This window comes from Prionailurus bengalensis, chromosome X (genome assembly GCF_016509475.1).
Source record: "Prionailurus bengalensis isolate Pbe53 chromosome X, Fcat_Pben_1.1_paternal_pri, whole genome shotgun sequence".
Taxonomy (NCBI): Eukaryota; Metazoa; Chordata; class Mammalia; order Carnivora; family Felidae; genus Prionailurus; species Prionailurus bengalensis.
In genome coordinates this window covers 82,292,717-82,316,340 of record NC_057361.1, presented here as the reverse complement: position 1 = coordinate 82,316,340, position 23,624 = coordinate 82,292,717, and the positions used below count along the sequence as shown (strand labels likewise).

The 23,624-nt window shown below is 37.6% G+C and overlaps 1 protein-coding gene across 10 annotated transcripts in view; it reads right to left on the bottom strand.

Annotated features, from left to right (window-relative positions):
* Positions 1-979, bottom strand: part of LOC122477651 (armadillo repeat-containing X-linked protein 1) — a 43,843-nt gene extending 42,864 nt beyond the window's left edge. For 4 of the 10 annotated variants that reach the window (XR_006295752.1, XM_043570892.1, XM_043570893.1 and 1 more), the window contains exons 1-2: positions 848-979; positions 258-331 (exon numbers count right to left, since the gene is read on the bottom strand). The gene's annotated coding sequence lies outside the window, so the exon portion shown is untranslated. The remainder of the gene's footprint in view (positions 1-257; positions 332-847) is intronic. The other 6 variants (XM_043570896.1, XM_043570899.1, XM_043570897.1 and 3 more) reach the window with 4 other exon arrangements.
* Between the last annotated feature and the right edge of the window lie 22,645 nt (positions 980-23,624).

The following is a 23,624-nucleotide window of genomic DNA, read 5'->3' as shown; positions in this document are numbered from 1 at the left end:
TTGATATAATTTGCATTTTCTCAATATTATCTGGAGTGCAAATTAAAGCATCCGTAGAAAAGTTTGCTGTCTTTACTGATCTTCAACATACAATTTAAGTTAAAAATCCGAAGCTTGGTAAGTAAACGCAGTTTAGGGAAAGTCCCCTAGTTAGCCCCACCTTATATCCCAACCAGACAGCGGTGCCTAAGTTCCTGCCATAGAGAATGCACACAGAACTTCAACTGTCCATAGGCAGTGCCTGTGCTCACACTAACCTCCACAGATCCCGTGCAGTTTTCTTCTCTCTTTCTTCCCTTGCCTCGCCACAAAACAGTGCCACACCGATCTACTGTTCATCAGACAGAAAAGAGGAAACGCGCTGAGTGCTTGGACCAGCACCCAGGACACAGATCCTAATACTCACCTTTCTGAATTCAGGATCCCTGTTATCAAATGTCCCTTCCCTCATTCCAAAACGCCATCCCCACCAACCCCACCGTCCAGTCACCAAGGCCCACCATTTTCTGTGTAAATCCCACGGCGACATGTCCCTTCCAATGAAAGGAGCAGGAATCTGGACGGAAGTGTGAGGTCAGCGATTAGAATCAGAGAGGATGGGACATCTCAATCTCTGCATTTCCCTTTCGAGACACTCCTCCCCGCCACCCCACCCCCTGCCAACTATCCGCCTTGTCATAGCCCAAGATTCCCCAGCACAGACGTAGGCAGGGGGAGGGGACTCGGGAGAATCACAGTGAAGGCTCCTGGAACTTGGACACGCTTTGTCCGGTATCCATGAACCAGCTACCGGGGTTGGTGGGCGGCTGCCCCCCTGGCCTCAGCGCGCGGGCCCCAGAGCCCTTACCTGCTCCGCTTTCCTCGGACCCAGTGCCAGCCCCGCCAGGCGCAAGGCAGCGAGGAGCTGATACCTAGCAGGGAGTGACGACTGCACGGAAAGCTGCGTTGCTCTGCAGCTCCAGGTCATGTGAGGGCCTCGCGTCACCAAGCTCTCTCCCCTCCCACCCCACCCCCTCTGGACAGCCGGGAGTTTTGCAGGACCCTACCCCCTACCTCACGGTGCACCAACTCCCCTTCCACCCGTCATTGCGATCGGCCTCAGCGTGCACCGCCCACTCAGCTCTGTCCTCTCCAATCTGAGTAGCCTCTCTGCCTTGAGGTTGTGGTTTGCCCTTCTAGGGTTACTGGGGAGGGTCTCCATCTCACCCTCCCCCAGGACTTTGCTCTAGTCTTTTCTCTGGATTCTTAGAGGAATCCTCTGTTTCTGCCTTAGACTATAAGACCAACAGTCCCCATGGGGTACAGTGATGCACCAAAATGGGCTAGGGAAGGGATGTCAGGAAAGGAGGCAGAGAATGCATTTAGAAAGGACGGTTAACATTTTTTATGTTCTTTTTTTTTTAATTTTAACATTGCACTCATTGTTTTTGTAATCAGGAAATGCAGTCAAGCCATTTTCATTTGACATTTAAATTTTAGCTCGCAAAAATAACAAAACACATTATTCTGTGCCACATTAGTTGCTATGAACTATATCCGTTTTCAAAACATATTAGTAATTACTGACATTTTATATACAAATATCAAACAAAACCACGGTTTCAATGTCATCTATAATCTGTGGGAAAACGTTCAGTTTTCTAAAAGTGTCAATTTCCCACAATTGATTTACAACCTTTTGAGGTTCTGACTGAAATGAACTATGATCTTGTTTCAGGTGTCTGGGAACTTCCTCATAGATGACTCCTGGATGATTGAATGAAGACCCAACTCCTGATGAACCCAGTGCCTGAAAACTGGTGACTTCCTAGATTAACCTGTTTTCCATTTTCAGGGCTTTATTTGGATTTTACACAAGCATGTGATCAAATCAGTCTCCTCACACCCTGGACAGGACCAACTATTATCCCACTGATGGCAATGAGGCTTAGCAGGTGGAATGTTCATTTAATCACGACATTGGTGAGATATCTCCAGGATCTGTTGTTCATGTACTATATGTCACCCTAGCAGCAGCTTGTGTTCAGCACCTTCCAGTGTAGAAAGTGGTGAGGGTCTGTAAATGAAATCTTTGTCATTTTTCCCTCACAAAAAGCACAGTTTACAGGATCTCAAGCAGTCACCAGAAGAAAGAGGCCTTTTCACTCGCTGCCTTCTGTAACAATTTCACTGTACCACCCATACAAGCCCCTCAGAATAATACCAGAACTCAGGGACAAAGTATGCAGAAATTAGTCCCCATTCAGCTGTCCCAGCTAGGGAATCATACTCTAAATATGGACCCTTAGGCAGCCTCTTTCTTTGAATGCTGAAATATGACACTCTAGCAGGAAGCTCTCCCTACAATGGGCCTCTGTGTGGGGGACGCCCCTCTAGGAAGCAAGCCAAGGAGCCCAGAGTGCTCTAGAACCTTGATATGACTTCTCAGAACTCAATTGCTCATGACTAACTTATATTCTCCATCAAATTGAAAGATTCATAAGTTGATTACATAAACATTTAATATTTTATTAAAGTAAAATACAAACCCCACAAGCATAGGATGACAAATGGCTAATTTGTGATAATCTAAAAACTTACAAATCATTAGTAAAATGAGAACTCAATAGAAAAATGAACCAAAGACATGAACAGATTTGTTCTCAGAAAAGAAATACAAATAACTGATAAATATATGAAAAGATGCTCAATTTGAAAGAAATGCAAATCCAAACAACTGTGTCTTACGTGTTTCAGCTAGAAGTTTGTCAAAATATAGAAATTTGATAATGTCGATTGGTTTGTGGGGAAATGGGCACTCCCACACTGTTGGGCCACATATTGTGATGCAAACTTTTTTCAGAGAGCAATTTGACAAAATCTATTAAATGATAAATACAATATCCCATAAATTCTTTGACCCAGCCATGCTTTTACTAGGAATTTAACCAGCCCATATACCTACACAGTTTCACAAAGCAATGTATATGTATTGTATATATGTATTATAAATACATTTTATATATGTAATGTATAAACATTGTATTATGTATTATATATACATTGTATATATGTATTGTATATACATTGTATTTATATATATATGTGTGTGTCTGTGTGTGTATATATATATATACACATATATATATATGTATATCTAGTAAAGAATATCTATTGGATATCTATTGCAGTACCTATAAAGGTTAAAAAAGCTGAAGAAACATACAATGTCCATCAATAAGGAAAAAATTAAATACATCATGTTAAATTTATACGATATGGGGACGCCTGGATGGCTTAGTCAGTTAAGCATCTGACTCTTGATTTCTTGATTTTGGCTCAGGTCGTGATCTCACAGTTTGTGAGTTTGAGCCCCATGTCAGGCTCAGCACTGACAGTATGGGGCCTGCTTAAGATACTATTCCTCCCTCTCCCTCTGTCCCTCCTCTGTGCTTTTTCTCTCTCCCCTCTCTTTCTCTCACACACACACAAAAAATAATAAATAAACTTTACAAAAATTGTACAATATGGCTAATAAAAAGATTTAGTTGTGTGTATTCTGATGTAAATATACTTAGGGTATTTTATTATTTGCTGTTTCTTTTCTGTAATTACATGCAAATTCCACAAAAATATATTCTGGTATAAGAGTCAAAACCAGAAAAACACTAGTATCACTTTAAATCCACTGTCCTCACCCAAAGTGCAGTTACCTCCCCATTGTTATAAATTTGCTGTGTTAACTGCTGGTGGGAATGCAAACTGGTGCAGCCACTCTGGAAAACAGTATGGAGATTCCTCAAAAAATTAAAAATAGAACTACCCTATGACCCAGCAATGGCACTACTAGGTATTTATCCAAGGGATACAGGTATGCTGTTTCAAAGGGACACATGCACCCCCATGTTTATAGCAGCACTATCAACAATAGCCAAAGTATGGAAAGAGCACAAATGTCCATTGACCAACGAATGGATAAAGAAGATGTAGTATATATATATATATATATATATACACAATGGAGTATTACATGGCAATCAAAAAGAATGAAATCTTGGCATTTGTAACTACATGGATGGAACTCGAGTGTATTATGCTAAACGAAATTAGTCAGAGAAAGACAAACATATGAATTCACCCATATGAGGACTTTAAGATACAAAACAGATGAACATAAGGAAAGGGAAGCAAAAATAATATAAAAACAGGGAGGGGGACAAAACATAAGAGACTCTTAAATATGGAGAACAAATAGAGGGTTGCTGGAGGGGTTGTGAGAGGGGGGATGGGTAAGGGGCATTAAGGAATCTACTCCTGAAATCATTATTGCACTATGTGCTAACTACCTTGGATGTAAATTTTAAAAAATAAATTAAATTTTAAAAATGCTGTGTTAAATGCTTTTCTATACATTATATACAAACAAATATCTTATTGAAATATATAAATGGTATCATATTTAACATACTGTTTTGCAACTTTTTTTCCCATTTAACATTGTATCTCAGAAAGCTCTAAGTTCTAGTACATTTATATCTGTTTTATTATTTTTAATTGCTACATACCATTCCACAGCTTGGCTACACTATTGTGTATCTAATTTCATTCCCCCACACTAATTAATGAACATAAAATTGTTCTCGGTCTGGGGCTAATAAAAACAAGGCTACAATGATCAATCTGGTACATACACCTTTGCCCACAGGTGGAAGAATTTCTTCAGGATATTCTCATATAAATAGAATTGCTAAGTTATACATTCAATGCTGCCCAATGAAGGATATGAGATTTTATATATTTAATGGGTATGCCACCAAACTGCTCTCCAAAGACATCAGGTAATTTATACCCTTGTCAAGCACATGACAGGACCCTTTCCCCCATGCTCTCATGCACACTGTAAATTAGCAATTAGTACCAATATAAGAGGCAAAAAAAAAGGTATGAGGTTGTCCTTTTAATTCACATTTTCCTAAATATCTATAAGCTTGAGCATCATTGCATACGCTTATTGGTCATTTGCATTTCTTCTCCAAAATATCCTTTGAGTATTTTTTCATTTAGTATTTTTCTCACTGATTTGTAGTTCCTTGTGCATACCTATACATTAGTTGTTTTTCTGTTATATAAGTTGGACATATATTCTACCAATCTGTCGCTGACATCTTAATTTTATGGTATTTTTTATATCAGAATTTTTATATTTTGATGTATTCAAATATATTAAATTTTTCCTTTGGCTTCTGGGGTATGTAATCCATGTATATTTGAATACATACACACATACACAAATACATATATGCATATATATCATATACATGTGTTTATATGTACATGTATGATATGTATGTGTCCATATATATTAAAATGTATGGCCAAATCCCAGTACCATTCATATAATAGTCCATTACTCCTCAACCAATTTAAAATGACTAGTGGTAAATTCTCATTTCTACTCAGATATGTTTCATGAATTGACTTTTCTGTTCCACTGATATATATATATATAATATACATATTTAATATATGTATATATACATATACATATATAATATCACACACACACACACACACACACACACATATATATATAACTGCCTCAATAGCACATTTTGAATTGGTATAGCTTTGCAGCAAGTTTAGGTGTCTGGGAGAACAAAGCATTCATTGCTCTGCTATTTCAAACTGTGTTTGGATATGCTTGGACATTTCAAGTTCCAAGTTTCATTTTTTTAAAAACCCTGTTGGGCTTCTATTACAATTGCATTGGATTTGCATATTAACTTGGGGAATAATTAAAAGCATAATAATAAATTATTTTCATCCAGGGCCATGTAGTATTCTTTAAATTTATTTATAGCTTTTGTGCCCTTTAGTAAAATTGTATAGTTTTCTTCATGTAGATTGTACATATCTCTTGTTTGCTGTATTCTCACATATTTCATAGTTTTTGTTAACATTATGAATGGTACCTTTATGCACATGATATTCTTTTTTGCTTTTTAGGAAAATATTTTCAGTTTTTATAAAAATTATGCATGCTAACTATAAGCGATGCAATGCAGTAAAGTACAAAGATGAAAGGTAAACTATCACTCAGATTCCAACACTGTGAAATAACCATCAAACTTTCAAAGAACAATCAAATGTCCTGGAACATGATATGTTCTTTAGATCTGAACATTTCATCCTTAAGGAATATATTATTAATATCTGTGTACATATATCTCCTTATTTCCTTTAATTTATTCTGTCTTTCTCATCTCTAGTCATGTGATAATCTCAAGTTCTTCATTTGTCCGCAATTCAATTTTTAGCCATGTCTTTCCATTTCAGCTGTTTATAATTTATTACTTCTATGATAATGTTATTTGGGCCTAACTTGTTCCTTAGTTTGCAATCTTCCTTTTTATCTAATTCTGCAGTCTTATCATCTCATCTTTGAGCTCTTGGGGTTTTTTTTTATTAAACCTATATTCTTCGTAAGTTCTTCCATAAGTTTTTTTTTAATTTTTTTTCTCAATGTTTTTATTTATTTTTGAGACAGAGAGAGACAGAGCATGAGCAGGGGAGGGGCAGAGAGAGGGAGACACAGAATCCGAAGCAGGCTACAGGCTCTGAGCCATCAGCACAGAGCCCGATGTGGGGCTCAAACTCACAGACTGTGAGATCATGACCTGAGCCGAAGTCGGACACTCAACCGACTGAGCCACCCAGGCGCCCCTTTCCATAGTTTAAAATAGACATTTCCTTCTGTACTTTGAGGTATGTCTTTTCACATTTACATTCTTTGTCTTTCATATGCCGTATTTTATATAGCTCCTGAGGGGCAAGGTTAAGGACCTGGCTGCACACCCCCACTGGGCTTAGCTCTGCACTCTTCTCTTTCTTTACTTGCCTGTGACTTTTTGAAGATTGTGTAATTGGGATGTGCCCCTTTCTTTGCCGATGACTCCGACTTCACACCTGCTGTTTTTTCATTCCTTTTGGTTTGCATTTTTTCAAGTATTGGGACAGATTCCGTAAGGCAGCGTCTTTCCTCTAGTCTAACACTGAAGCTTCTTCTAATCTAATGTTCTAGTTGGTCATTACTGATGCAAGATGAGGCTACAGTTTTTGTATGTTGCTCTTATATCAGGCCACCCTAGTGAATATTATTAGTTCCAAAAGTTTGTCAGTTGATTCTCTCTGATTTTTTAAAAAGACAATTAAATTGTCTGTAAATGACAATTTGGTATTTTTCCTTTCTAATATTTTGTACTGCTCTTTTCTTCTTTTTAGTTTATGGACAGAACAAGAACTTCAGAAAAGTGTTCAAAAATAGTGTTGAATTCTGAACTTCAGAATAGTCAGAGTCTAGCTACTGACTATAATAGGAATGCTTAGTCTTTTATCATTAAATACAATGTTTCTGTACATCTCTGGCACAAACCTTTTGCAAATTAAAGAAACCTCCTCTATTCCTAGAATGCTAAAAGTTGTTATCAGGAATGGAGGTTTAATTTCAACAGATGATCTTTTGTACCTATTGGGATAATCATATTTTAATATTTTAATATAATTTTACTATTTAATATTTTACATGTTTTTACAAATTATTTTACCACAGTGGTTTGCAACCAAACTGTTCAAATAATAAATTGCACTTAAATTCTTACAATAAATCTCACATGGTAGCAACTGTTTTTAAAATACTGTTAATATTTGATTTTATATTTTTTGTACATGTTTGTTGATGAGATCAGTTTACAATTTTGTTTTTGTGCACCATCCTTTTCCAGTTTGGGTACTAAGATTATACTAGCCTTGTAAAATGAACTGGAAAGTTGTCTATGTTCTGGAAATAATTTATATAACAAGAAAATTTTCTACTCCTTGAAAGTTGGAAAAACTTTGCTAGAAAACATTCTGAGGATGATAATTGTATTTTTTTCTTTTTGTATGTTTTTAAAGTAGTAGATCTTAAATTACTTTTTGACATTTATTTATTTATATTTATATGTATATTTATATATATACAATAAAATACTACTCAACAATAACAAGCAATAAGATCATGATAAATGCAACAACATGGATAAATCTCAAAAGCGGTATGCTGAATGAAAGAAGTCAGACACAAAGGAATACTGTAGGATTCTATTTAAATGAAACCCAAGAACAAACAAAAACTATCTGTGATGATAAAAACCAGTAAGTGGTTATCTGGGGAATAGAGGGAAATAACTGGAAAAATATATAAGGGACCTTTCTGGAATGATGGAAATGTTCTATATCTTATTTTGTGTGGTGTTTACATGGTTATATGCAATTGTTAAAGCTCTTCAAACTAAAAATTTAAGATATGTGTGATATATTGCATGTAAATTATTATCTCAATACATCCCAATTTCACCCCCAGAAAGAGTTGCTTCATTAGTTTGGGTAACTAAACTTTTTTCTGTGAATTTCATACACACGTATGTACCTATAGAAATATTGTTAGGGGACATCATATTGTACATATGTTTCACAAATTGATAGTTTTCAGTCATCAACATATGTTGGAGCTCTTTCCATGTCAGTAAATGTGGATCTTTTTAACTCTTATAGTGTATTGCATAGTGTGGTTATAGTTTGGTTTATTTAGCCATTGTTTTACTAATAGACATTTAGGTTTTCTTTAATTTTTTTAATTTTGTTTTCATAACAAACAAGTTACAAAAATTATCTTTGAAAATTTTGCCAATCAGAAAACTGAGAAGTGCTATACCATTGTTGTAGATTACATTTTGCTATTAAGTAGTGATATTGCACATCTATTCGCATGTTTGTTAGTCATTTGTAGCTCCACAAATTGCTTGCTCACATCTTTTTCATATTTTTCTGTTGCATTATTTTTATCTTGTTTTTTCAGAAGACCTGCACTTAGTGCAGATAGCACTTGTTTCTATGTTTTGTATGTTGGAAATGTTTTTTTTCTAGTATACAGCTTATTTTGATATTATTAGTATATAGCTTCTTTTGATATTATGTTGTCTTTCCACATACTGAAATTTCTCAATTTTGATGTAATCAAATTCATGTTTTAATTTATAAATTTTTTCTTCCCCAACTGAAGCCCATAAAAATACTCTCACATATTTTTATGATACTATTATAAGTTTTAAAAATCAACTTAGAATGTAATAAGAGACATGAGATAGTCTCTGATGTCATTTTTTCCAAATAGATATCCATCTTCCCAAAAGCATGTATTGAAGAGTTTATCCTTTCTCCCACTAATTTTTTTATTGAAGTATAGTTTAAACACAGTGCTACATTAGTTCCACATGTACAACATAGTGATCCATCAAGTAAATATGTTATGCTATGCTCAACACAAGTGTAGCTACCAACTGTCACCATACAATGGTATTACAATATCAATGACTATGTTCTATGTTCCCTATGCTCTACCTTTCATCCCCGTGACTTATTTATTCCATAACTGGAAGCCTATATATTCTGCACCTTTCAACCACCCCCTCCAATCTGGCAACCGTCATTTTATTCTATTTATGGATGGTTTCTGCTTTGTGTTTGTTTATTCATTCTTTTAAAATGTTTATTTATTTATTTTGACAGAAAGAGAGAGAAAGAGAGAGAGAGAGACAGAGAAAGAATGTGCCAGTGGGGGAGGGACAAAGAGACTGGGAGAGAGAGAATCCCAAACAGTCTCCGTGCTGTTAGCATGGAGAGGCCCAAGAAGGCTCAATCCCATGAGCCATGCATGAGATCATGACCCGAACCGAAATCAAGATTCAGATACCTAACCGACTGAGCCAACCAGATACCCCTCATTTGTTTTTTTCGATTCCACATATAAGTGAAATCATATGGTATTTGTCATCTCCCACTGATTTGAAGTACAAACTTTACCATATATTTAATTCCCATATATATTTGGATCTATATGAAAATATATAGGTTAGTATTATTTAATTAATTTAAAAATTTAGCACTATGTACTCAAACCAATTCTTTTCTTCAGTTTTTTTATTTAGAGCAAAAGCAAGGGAGGGGGGAGAAAGGGAGAGAGAGAATCCCAAGTTTCTGTGTGGGCAGAGCCCCAAGTGGGTTGATCCCATGAACCGCCTGTGAGATCATGACCTTAACCGAAATGAAGAGTGAGACACTTCACCAACTGAGCTACCAAGATGCCCCACTAATACTTTTCTGTTTTGCTTTGCTTTGTTTAATTTTATTTTTTTTAATTTACATCCAAATTAGCATATAGTGCAACAATGATTTCAGGAGTAGATTCCTTAATACCCCTTACCCATTTAGCCCATCCCCCCTCCCACAACCCCTCCAGTAACCCTCAGTTTGTTCTCCATGTTTATGATTATAGTACAGGGTTCTACATTTGTTGATTATGTTAATATTAATTTTGCTATTCAAATATGTATTCTTACTGGGGTTTTTGTCTTTATTATAATTTTATCAATACGGAGAGAGACCTGCTAAAAATCTCCCATTATTTTTACCATGAAATATTATTCCACAATATGAACAAACTGTAACTGCATGCAACCAAATGGATAAATCTCACAAATGCAATATTGAATGAAAGAAGGCAGATACAAAATAGCACAGAGTGTATGATTCTATTTAGATAAAATTTAAAAACAGGCAAAAGTAATATATGTTTCTAGGAGTCTGAATAATGGTTATTCTTGCTAGGGGGAGAGAGTTTTGTTACTGGATGGGGACACCAGTAGAGCTTCTAGGGTGCTGATAATGTTATCTTTCTTGATCTGGGTTCTGGCCACACAAATATGTCCATTTTGTGAAAATTTATCAAGGTGTACATTTATGGTTTCTGCACTTTCTGTTATATTTTCATAGGCTTACTCTAAAAGCGAATTCAATCTCACTAATGATCAAAAATCTTCAACATCAAATGACAGTGAAATATTGTATTTTCTTACCAGAAATATAATTCTTAATATTTGTGTAGAAGTAGATAAATGGATAGTGGCTTTGTATTGAAGGCAGATCTTTTTTTAGGCACCATGTAGTTATTTTTTTAATCCAGTCTGACAAGTTTTGTCTTTTAATTGGAATGTTTAGGCTGTTCATCCATGATGTAATTATTGGAATATTTGGGCTTAAATCTACCATTTTACTAACTTGTTTTCTATTTGCTTTGCCTATGCTGTATTCATTTTTCTCTTTTCTCTTTCCCTCTTTTGGATTGCTTGACTTTTTTAGAAGTCCATTTTCCTCTGTCTGGTATAGAGCACTCCTAAATAAGTTTTAGATTCCTTGGCTGTATTCCTCAGTCTCCTCTGTGATTCCAAAGCCTGTGCTTTTTCCTCCATACATCACTGCCTTGGAAACCAAATGATGTTGGTTCTATACTTTGCCCTTTAGCACAAGGAAAGGATTTTTATCTCCCTTTCTCATCTCAAGAGAAGTTGATCAACTAGTACCCATATGTACGTGTCATCTCATGATATATGTGCACCATTCCAATCAGCTGTAACACAGCCAAATCCTGATCCCTATAAGTTCATCATCCAAAAAGGGAAGCAATGTGGTAAAATTGCAAAAATATGCATATCAAAGACAAGGTAAGAACCCAGTCTGGATGTAACCTAGATATGTTTTTATCCTATCTTCATTTATAGGCACAATTTGATATTCTTGACTCTACCACTAGATGTCAGCAAATTCTAGAAAAGGATGGGCTGTTTGTGTTGTGGGATTGTGGGTGTTTATCCCTCTTCTCTTTTTGTCTTATTGTACGTTCCAAATGTTTACAAAGAACATGTATCACTTAAATTCTAGGAAAAATAAAATTACTATCACCCATAGCAGACACTTAATAGTGGTGAGCACCATACCTATTCTTGTTATAGAGCAAAATAATATAGTTCATTATCACTACTAAGCTATCACTGGATACCTTCTGTAACCCCAATATCTTTTCCAAACACAAGGCTGGTTCTCACCTTCTTTGGGACTCAAGTTTCTACACCTTTAATATGTGGATAACAGTCTTCCTTCAAAGGGTTGATCTGAGTATGTAATGCCACCATCTGTGTGCAAGGGCCAAGCTCTGTGCAAATTACTCCCCACCCAATTAAAGAGGCACACACAGAAAACACAGGAGTCCCTTGAGGAAACAGCCCATGGTTCAGGCTGCTCAGACCACATAACATTTGGTAGACAAGGCTGGATATGTAGTCTGGATCTACCAGGTAAGGAATATCAGCAGGGGAAAGGAGTTTGCAATTCTCTTGGTGGATTGCTTCTAAGGGTGTTTCTGGGGGAATTATAGAGTCAGTTTTAAAGAAAATGTTCTGGGACAGCCTGGGTGGTTCAGTTGGTTAAGCACCCGACTTTGGCTCAGGTCATGATCTCATGGTTCGTGGGTTTGAGCCCCACATCGGGCTCTGTGCTGACAGCTCGGAGCGTGGAGCCTGCTTGGGGCTCCGTCTCTCTCTCTCTCTGCTACTCCCCCACTCATCGTCTGTCTCTCTGTGTCTCTGAAAAGTGAATAAATGTTTAAAAAAATTTTTTTAAAAGAAACTGTTCTTGGCATCTGTGCATGACCTGGAAAGAGGCAGGTACAAGATTTGGGAAGCCATCACAGGGGGTTGGTATTTGGAGCTTAAGCCACCTGCTTTTTTCCCAGAGGGCCCTCTCTACAATGTGGAAAGGTTAGCAAACCTTGATGAAGAGAGAGAGAGAGAGAGAAGGGGGAGGGAAAGGAGAGAGAGGAGAGAGAGATATCAAAGAATAAAGAATATATGAAAGTGAATGGATAGCCTTTTTAAGTCTTTGTATATGAAAAAACATTTTCTTTTTTTTAATATACGAAATTTATTGTCAAATTGGTTTCCATACAACACCCAGTGCTCATCCCAAAAGGTGCCCTCCTCAATACCCATCACCCACCCTCCCCTCCCTCCCACCTCCCATCAACCCTCAGTTTGTTCTCAGTTTTTAACAGTCTCTTATGCTTTGGCTCTCTCCCACTCTAACCTCCTTTTTTTTTCCTTCCCCTCCCCCATGGGTTTCTGTTAAGTTTCTCAGGATCCACATAAGAGTGAAAATATATGGTATCTGTCTTTCTCTGTATGGCTTATTTCACTTAGCATCACACTCTCCAGTTCCATCCACGTTGCTACCAAGGGCCATATTTCATTCTTTCTCATTGCCACGTAGTACTCCATTGTGTATATAAACCACAATTTCTTTATCCATTCAGCAGTTGATGGACATTTAGGCTCTTTCCATCATTTGGCTATTGTTGAAAGTGCTGCTATAAACATTGGGGTACAAGTGCCCCTATGCATCAGTACTCCTGTATCCCTTGGGTAAATTCCTAGCAGTGCTATTGCTGGGTCATAGGGTAGGTCTATTTTTAATTTTCTGAGGAACCTCCACACTGTTTTCCAGAGTGGCTGCACCAGTTTGCATTCCCACCAACAGTGCAACAGGGTTCCCGTTTCTCCACATCCTCTCCAGCATCTATAATCTCCTGATTTGTTCATTTTGGCCACTCTGACTGGCGTGAGGTGATATCTGAGTGTGGTTTTGATTTGTATTTCCCTGATAACGAGCGACGTTGAACATCTTTTCATGTGCCTGTTGGCCATCCGGATGTCTTCTTTAGAGAAGTGTCTATTCATGTTTTCTGCCCATTTCTTCACTGGGTTATTTGTTTTTCGGGTGTGGACTTTGGTGAGCTCTTTATAGATTGAAAAAACATTTTCAAGCACAATCTGTACCATCCTATATATACTACTTAATATTTAATAAAAGGCTTTAAAAATAACGTTTTGTTTCTTTAAAAATGCCTTTTTATAACAGAATAATATTCCTGTGTGTGTGTGTGTGTGTATACACTACATCTTGGAGGGATGGGTGAAACAGATGAAGATGATTAAGGGTACAAATTTTTAGTTATAAAATAAATAAGTCATGGGGATGAAAGTACAGCACAGGGAATATAGTCAATAATATTGTAATAAAGCTGTATGTTGACAAATAGTAACTACATTTATCATGGTGAGCGTGCATAATATATAGAATTGTGGAATCACTAGGTTGTATATTTAAAACTAATATACCATTGTATGTCAATTATACTTCAATAAAAAAATTAATGTCGCTTCATTTAAAAATAGAAAAAAATGGAGACGGATGCCCCCTGGTGATCAGAATCAGAATTGCAGTACTAAAAGATTCAGGACAAGAGGCTTTTCAAGGGAAGGAAGAAATAAAGGGAGGGATTTGCATGTGGCCTTGTCCAGGTGTTCCTAGAATTTACCATCCACTGGTAGCAATCTCTCTGAATATAGGACCTTCTGTGGTCTCTAATCTCTAAAATTGGACATTTGTCTCCTCCCTGAGTTGAAGAGAAAGCTGCATATATGAGTGTATTATTACTTGGAGTGAAGAAGTTTGAAACATAGAAACACATTCACAGATACAGTGTCAAATCAGTTAGTTTAATCTGTTCTTTTCTCAACAAACCAGTATATTGTGAACACATTCCCAAAACATATGTGTACATAAATTTTGTCAGTTGGGTTACATATTTTTACTCTTTATAATTTTTATATTAATAAATTTTCCTGACTACAAATTTTAAGCATGACAAAAATATATATGTGTAAATTAAATTATCTTGAACATCTCTTTTGCCTAACCCTCAGTCCCTGACCCAAAGATATGCACTGAAAATAAACAGGTGAATGTTCTCCAGGTGTGTTTCTCTGTATATAGTTTATTAATGTAGTTACATATAAGCAAAAATTCATAAAATATCCTGAAGTACACCTGTTCTTCAAAATTGTAATCATGTTATACATATTCTTCTGCAATTTTCCTATTTCACTTAATATGAAAATCTCTGATTTTCACTAATATTTCATTAACTAGTGTTTATTGTGCACAATATTGCCCTTTAGGTGAATATTCTGTCGATATCATCAACCTACCTATCTGCCTAATATACCACATATGTGAACTCCATAGAGTGTGCAAATATTATTTCTGTTTTTTATATAACTTTTACATTTTTCTTGCCATACACAGTGTTTTAAATTTTGAATATTATTAATTAAAATTATACAGTTTTGTAAATCTAAAATTATTACAAAATAAAGTTTATGTTAAAAATAAATAATAAGGGGTGCCTGGGTGGCTCAGCCAGTTGAGCATCAGACTCTTGGTTTCAGCTCAGGTCATGATCTCATGGTTTGTGGGTATGAACCCCACATCGGGCTCTGTGCTGATGGTGTGGAGCCTGCTTGGGATTCAGTCTCTTTCCCCCTCTCTGTGCTCCTCTTCCACTCGTGCTTTCTCTCTCTGTCAAAATAAATAAATAAACTTAAAAAATAAATCATCACATCCATTAGGATGGATATTGTTTTTTAAAAAATAGAAAATAACAAGTGTTGGTGAGGATGTGGAAAGCAGGGACTCAAACAGATATTTCTGCACCAATGTTCATAACAGTATTATTCACACTGACAAGACTATCTCCTGGACCAAACTTTAGTCATGCATCTCTGAACCCCTTTCCCAACCTTTGGACTTCCATGTTCATTTTTGCATAGCCTAATTTTAGCAAAAAATCTTGTTAAGTCAATTCAGCACAAATCCCTACAATCAATGCATCACCCCAAGCCTGCCTTCAGCAAGGATTCTAGTTGTGTCAATTTAAACAGAATCCCTACCATAATCCTGAGGTTTCCTCTTCTATTTTCCAACCTGATCTCTACCCTGCTCCTTGGCTATAAATCTCCAAGGAAGATTTATAACCGCATTCACAATTGAGCCCCATTCTATACTGAGGTCTCTTTCTATCATCACAATCATTCCTGAATAAAATCTGTTGTTACCACTTTAACTACTATACAGCTGTTTTTCTTTAACAACAATAGCCAAAAGATAGAAATGATCCAAATGCCCATTGATGGATACATGTATAAACAAAATATGGCACATTCGTACAACGAAACATAAAATTCTGATACATGCTACAATATGGATGAACCTTGAAAACATTATCCTAAGTGAAAGAATCCAGAGACAAAAAGATAAATACCATATAATTCCACTTATGAGGTACCTCAAATAGTGAAATTCATAGAGATAGCAAGCTTAATGGTGGTTTCCAGGGGCTGAGAGGAGGGAAGAATAGGAAATTGCTATATAGAGGATATGGAGCAATATGAAACAAGTTCTGGAGATGGATGGTGGTGATGGCTCTACAGCAAAATAGATGTATTTAATGCCACTGAACCATATACAGAAAAAAAAAGATTCAAATGGTAAATTTATGTAATGTCTATTTTATAAATACATACATATATAAGTACATATTACAGTCCATTTAACAGAAACTGAAAAATACTCTGCCAAGCATCAAATGCTAGCCCCCAGGGAGATTAGAGCACTCAGAACCTGGAGGATTCAGGACACAAAGGGCAAGGCCTTAGAGTAATTCCAGCTTTAACTACTTATCTCTGCTAACTCAGCCCACACTCAGTGATAGGGATTGCACATTACTCACATGCATGAATACTAGGAGGCATGGCTCACTGGGTCCATTTTAGGGACTGCCTACTACAAATTTTCCCAATCTCTTTATATTGATCACTGGGAATGTTTTCACATATCGTGAAAATTAGCCCCAGGTAATTTGCAAATATTTACTCTAACCATTTCAGACAAGCGTGGCTTATTTCTTTGCCAGACAGCATTTTAAGTTTATTTATTGTTTTATTTTTGAGAGAGAGAGAGAGAACAAGCAGGGAAGGAACAGAGAGAGAGAGGGAGAGAGAATCCAGCACCCAGCCTGATGCAGGGCTCAATCTCACAAACCTTGAGATCATGACCTGAGCTGAAATCAACAGTCAGCTGCTCAACCAACTGAGCCACCCAGGTGCCCCTTTGACATACAGCATTTTAAAGTTTTGGGGCACCTGGGTGGCTCAGTAGGTTGTGCATCCGACTTTGGCTCAGGTCATGATCTCGCAGTTTGTGAGTTCGAGCCCCGCATCGGGCTCTGTGCTGATAGCTGGGAGCCTGGAGCCTGCTTCAGATTCTGTGTCTCCCTCTCGGTCTGCCCGCCCCCCGCTTGTGCTCTGTCTCCCTCTGTCTCTCAAAAATGAATAAATGTAGGGGCGCCTGGGTGGCGCAGTTGGTTAAGCGTCCGACTTCAGCCAGGTCACGATCTCGCGGTCCCTGAGTTCGAGCCCCGCGTCGGGCTCTGGGCTGATGGCTCAGAGCCTGGAGCCTGTTTCTGATTCTGTGTCTCCCTCTCTCTCTGCCCCTCCCCCATTCATGCTCTGTCTCTCTCTGTCCCAAAAATAAATAAACGTTGAAAAATTTTTTTTTAAAAAAAAATGAATAAATGTAAAAAAATTAAAGTTTTCAGTAATATTGTAATTTAAAAGCAATACAACTCCCTATTAAGAAAATAAAAAAGCAATACCCAGGCCAGCATCAATTCCCCAAGGAGATTAGAGCATTCAAAGCCCTGGCAGATTCAAGACACAGTAGGAAAATTTTAGCATAATTCCAGGTTTCACTACTAACCAAGAATTTAGAAGGGCAGTTCCCTGATTTGCTTCAACTCCCCTAATTTCCTGTAGCCTGATCTGAATTGGTGATTTCATAACAAGTAGCTTGAATAGCTGTTAAGATCAAAAGAGATCTTGGAAGCCTGGTGCTTAGTCCTTCACACACAGGGCTTTCCAGAGTGGGAGACATGATGACATCACAATGTCACATGAGCTACTTTGTAGACCAGTGATTGGTCCCCTCACACTTTAAAGGCATTACATACTATCACCCACTGCCTGAGTGTATGGCCCAAATAATGAGCCTGGCTAATTGATGCTTTTGTTTATTTTTCTATTAGCCACATCAGTGGTTCTCAAACGGTTGTCCTTGGACCAGCAGCATCAGCAGTACCTGGGAACTTGTTAGAAATGCATATCCTTGGGCCTTTCCCAGTTTCAGTCAAGTAATTAGTATTTAATGTCCTACAGGTGATAAAAAGCAATGTTTGAAATCCTCTGTTCTGGTCCAGAAATGACTGACAGACTCTTATTATATGTTATCACCTCTCTGATCCTCAGTCTCCTCAGTTAATGTGAAAAATACCCCCCACTTCACCACAGTGGTGAGAGGAATAAATGGGAAATCCGTTGCAAATGGTATCTGTTGATACTTCTGTGTTGTAAGATGAATTACCTCCTGGAGCTGGGAAAAGAATAAAAAATCCTTATACCATTTACTTTTATGTTAAGGTTTTTTTTTTTGAGAGAGAGAGAGAGAGAGACAGTGAGCATGCATGCACACACAAGCTGGGAACGGGCAGAGGAAGAGAGAGAGAGGGAGAGATAATCTACATGCCCAGTGCAGAGCCCGACGTGGGGCTCGATCTTATGACTCTGGAATCATGATCTGAGCTGAAATCAAGAGCCAGATACTTAACCGACTGAGCCACCCAGGTACCCATCCACTTCCTTTTTTTAATGTGTCAAAACTACCCTAAAAAATAGATTATTTTAAAAATGTGCTTTCTTGTCCTTACTTTTTCTTCTAGTTGACTATAATAGAAAATATAGTGAGAAAACTATTTTATAATGTCTGGCACACAATAGCACTTCAACAAATACTAGTCTTGGCCTATTTTAATTTTTCTCTTACGTAAAAGAGATGGCTTTGAAATAAACTACATGGAACATAGCTATCATAGCATCTGAAAATGTAAGCAAGAAGTAAAAGATGCACACATTTGCATAATGTGAAAAAATATTCAACCTTACTCATAATAAAAGGAATATAAGTTAAAACTAAAATGAGATACACTTTCTCACTTACCAGACTGGCAAAGACTCAAAGGTTTGATCACATAGTCCTTTGGTGAGGTTATGAACAGGAATTCTTATGTTTTGACCAGGAGAATGTAAAATAGTACCACCCAGTGGAAGGAAAATGGTCAAATCTAGCAAAATTACATGAGTATTCCCACTTTGAGGAGTCTATCCCAAGAGTACACTGGTAAAATTTAAGACATACACAGTTTTATATGAAATAGCAGAAGATAAAAAAAAAACAGTGATCAATAATGCACTAGTTGGATCACCTGCTATATATTCACATGTTGGAGTATTATGCAGCTGTAAAAAGAATGAGGAATATGTACTCTATCCACTACTTTTTTTTTTACTTTATATATATATGAAATTTATTGACCAATTGGTTTCCATACAACACCCAGTGCTCATCCCAAAAGGTGCCCTCCTCAATACCCATCACCCACCCTCCCCTCCCTCCCACCTCCCATCAACCCTCAGTTTGTTCTCAGTTTTTAACAGTCTCTTATGCTTTGGCTCTCTCCCACTCTAACCTCTTTTTTTTTTTCCTTCCCCTCCCCCATGGGTTCCTGTTAAGTTTCTCAGGATCCACATAAGAGTGAAACCATATGGTATCTGTCTTTCTCTGTATGGCTTATTTCACTTAGCATCACACTCTCCAGTTCCATCCACGTTGCTACAAAAGGCCATATTTCATTTTTTCTCATTGCCACGTAATACTCCATTGTGTATATAAACCACAATTTCTTTATCCATTCATCAGTTGATGGACATTTAGGCTCTTTCCATAATTTGGCTATTGTTGAAAGTGCTGCTATGAACATTGGGGTACAAGTGCCCCTATGCATCAGTACTCCTGTATCCCTTGGATAAATTCCTAGCAGTGCTATTGCTGGGTCATAGGGTAGGTCTATTTTTAATTTTCTGAGGAACCTCCACACTGCTTTCCAGAGCGGCTGCACCAATTTGCATTCCCACCAACAGTGCAAGAGGGCTCCCGTTTCTCCACATCCTCTCCAGCATCTATAGTCTCCTGATTTGTTCATTTTGGCCACTCTGACTGGCGTGAGGTGATATCTGAGTGTGGTTTTGATTTGTATTTCCCTGATAAGGAGCTGAACATCTTTTCATGTGCCTGTTGGCCATCCGGATGTCTTCTTTAGAGAAGTGTCTATTCATGTTTTCTGCCCATTTCTTCACTGGGTTATTTGTTTTTCGGGTGTGGAGTTTGGTGAGCTCTTGATAGATTTTGGATACTAGCCCTTTGTCCGATATGTCATTTGCGAATATGTTTTCCCATTCCGTTGGTTGCCTTTTAGTTTTGTTGGTTGTTTCCTTGGCTGTGCAGAAGCTTTTTATCTTCATAAGGTCCCAGTAATTCACTTTCGCTTTTAATTCCCTTGCCTTTGGGGATGTGTCGAGTAAGAGATTGCTACGGCTGAGGTCAGAGAGGTCTTTTCCTGCTTTCTCCTCTAAGGTTTTGATGGTTTCCTGTCTCACATTTAGGTCCTTTATCCATTTTGAGTTTACTTTTGTGAATGGTGTGAGAAAGTGGTCTAGTTTCAACCTTCTGCATGTTGCTGTCCAGTTCTCCCAGCACCATTTGTTAAAGAGGCTGTCTTTTTTCCATTGGATGTTCTTTCCTGCTTTGTCAAAGATGAGTTGGCCATACGTTTGTGGGTCTAGTTCTGGGGTTGCTATTCTATTCCATTGGTCTATGTGTCTGTTTTTGTGCCAATACCATGCTGTCTTGATGATGACAGCTTTGTAGTAGAGGCTAAAGTCTGGGATTGGGATGCCTCCTGCTTTGGTCTTCTTCTTCAAAATTCCTTTGGCTATTCGGGGCCTTTTGTGGTTCCATATGAATTTTAGAATTGCTTGTTCTAGTTTCGAGAAGAATGCTGGTGCAATTCTGATTGGGATTGCATTGAATGTGTAGATAGCTTTGGGTAGTATTGACATTTTGACAATATTTATTTTTCCAATCCATGAGCAGGGAATGTCTTTCCATTTCTTTAAATCTTCTTCAATTTCCTTCATAAGCTTTCTATAGTTTTCAGCATACAGATCCTTTACATCTTTGGTTAGATTTATTCCTAGGTATTTTATGCTTCTTGGTGCAATTGTGAATGGGATCAGTTTCTTTATTTGTCTTTCTGTTGCTTCATTGTTAGTGTATAAGAATGCAACTGATTTCTGTACATTGATTTTGTATCCTGCAACTTTGCTGAATTCATGTATCAGTTCTAGCAGACTTTTGGTGGAGTCTATCGGATTTTCCATGTATAATATCATGTCATCTGCAAAAAGCGAAAGCTTGACTTCATCTTTGCCAATTTGGATGCCTTTGATTTCCTTTTGTTGTCTGATTGCTGATGCTAGAACTTCCAGCACTATGTTAAACAACAGCGGTGAGAATGGGCATCCCTGTCGTGTTCCTGATCTCAGGGAAAAAGCTCTCAGTTTTTCCCCATTGAGGATGATGTTAGCTGTGGGCTTTTCATAAATGGCTTTTATGATCTTTAAGTATGTTCCTTCTATCCCGACTTTCTCAAGGGTTTTTTTTTTTCAACGTTTATTTATTTTTGGGACAGAGAGAGACAGAGCATGAACGGGGGAGGGGCAGAGAGAGAGGGAAACACAGAATCGGAAACAGGCTCCAGGCTCTGAGCCATCAGCCATCACCCCAGAGCCTGACGCGGGGCTCGAACCCACGGACCGCGAGATCGTGACCTGGCTGAAGTCGGACGCTTAACCGACTGCGCCACCCAGGCACCCCAAGGGTTTTTATTAAGAAAGGGTGCTGGACTTTGTCAAAGGCCTTTTCTGCATCGATTGACAGGATCATATGGTTCTTCTCTTTTTTTTTGTTAATGTGATGTATCACGTTGATTGATTTGCGAATGTTGAACCAGCCCTGCATCCCAGGAATGAATCCCACTTGATCATGGTGAATAATTATTTTTATATGCTGTTGAATTCGATTTGCTAGTATCTTATTGAGAATTTTTGCATCCATATTCATCAGGGATATTGGCCTGTAGTTCTCTTTTTTGACTGGGTCTCTGTCTGGTTTAGGAATCAAAGAAATACTGGCTTCATAGAATGAGTCTGGAAGTTTTCCTTCCCTTTCTATTTCTTGGAATAGCTTGAGAAGGATAGGTATTATCTCTGCTTTAAACGTCTGGTAGAACTCCCCTGGGAAGCCATCTGGTCCTGGACTCTTATTTGTTGGGAGATTTTTGATAACCGATTCAATTTCTTCGCTGGTTATGGGTCTGTTCAAGCTTTCTATTTCCTCCTGATTGAGTTTTGGAAGAGTGTGGGTGTCCAGGAATTTGTCCATTTCTTCCAGGTTGTCCAATTTGTTGGCATATAATTTTTCATAGTATTCCCTGATAATTGTTTGTATCTCTGAGGGATTGGTTGTAATAATTCCATTTTCATTCATGATTTTATCTATTTGGGTCATCTCCCTTTTCTTTTTGAGAAGCCTGGCTAGAGGGTTGTCAATTTTGTTTATTTTTTCAAATAACCAACTCTTGGTTTCGTTGATCTGCTCTACAGTTTTTTTAGATTCTATATTGTTTATTTCTGCTCTGATCTTTATGATTTCTCTTCTTCTGCTGGGTTTAGGCTGCCTTTGCTGTTCTGCTTCTACTTCCTTTAGGTGTGCTGTTAGATTTTGTATTTGGGATTTTTCTTGTTTCTTGAGATAGGCCTGGATTGCAATGTATTTTCCTCTCAGGACTGCCTTCGCTGCATCCCAAAGCGTTTGGATTGTTGTATTTTCATTTTCGTTTGTTTCCATATATTTTTTAATTTCTTCTATAATTGCCTGGTTGACCCACTCATTCATTAGTAGGGTGTTCTTTAACCTCCATGCTTTTGGAGGTTTTCCAGACTTTTTCCTGTGGTTGATTTCAAGCTTCATAGCATTGTGGTCTGAAAGTAAGCATGGTATAATTTCAATTCTTGTAAACTTATGAAGGGCTGTTTTGTGACCCAGTATATGATCTATCTTGGAGAATGTTCCATGTGCACTCGAGAAGAAAGTATATTCTGTTGCTTTGGGATGCAGAGTTCTATAAATATGTCTGTCAAGTCCATCTGATCCAATGTGTCATTCAGGGCCCTTGTTTCTTTATTGACCGTATGTCTAGATGATCTATCCATTTCTGTAAGTGGGGTGTTAAAGTTCCCCTGCAATTACCACATTCTTATCGATAAGGTTGCTTATGTTTATGAGTAATTGTTTTATATATTTTGGGGCTCCTGTATTCGGCGCATAGACATTTATAATTGTTAGCTCTTCCTGATGGATAGACCCTGTAACTATTATATAATGTCCTTCTTCATCTCTTGTTACAGCCTTTAATTTAAAGTCTAGTTTGTCTGATATAAGTATGGCTACTCCAGCTTTCTTTTGGCTTCCAGTAGCATGGTAAATAGTTCTCCATCCCCTCACTCTCAATCTAAAGGTGTCCTCAGGTCTAAAATGAGTCTCTTGTAGACAGCAAATAGATGGGTCTTGTTTTTTTATCCATTCTGATACCCTATGTCTTTTGGTTGGTGCATTTAATCCATTTACATTCAGTGTTATTATAGAAAGATACGGGTTTAGAGTCATTGTGATGTCTGTATGTTTTATGCTTGTAGTGACGTCTCTGGGACTTTGTCTCACAGGGTCCCCCTTAGGATCTCTTGTAGGGCTGGTTTAGTGGTGACAAATTCCTTCAGTTTTGTTTGTTTGGGAAGACCTTTATCCCT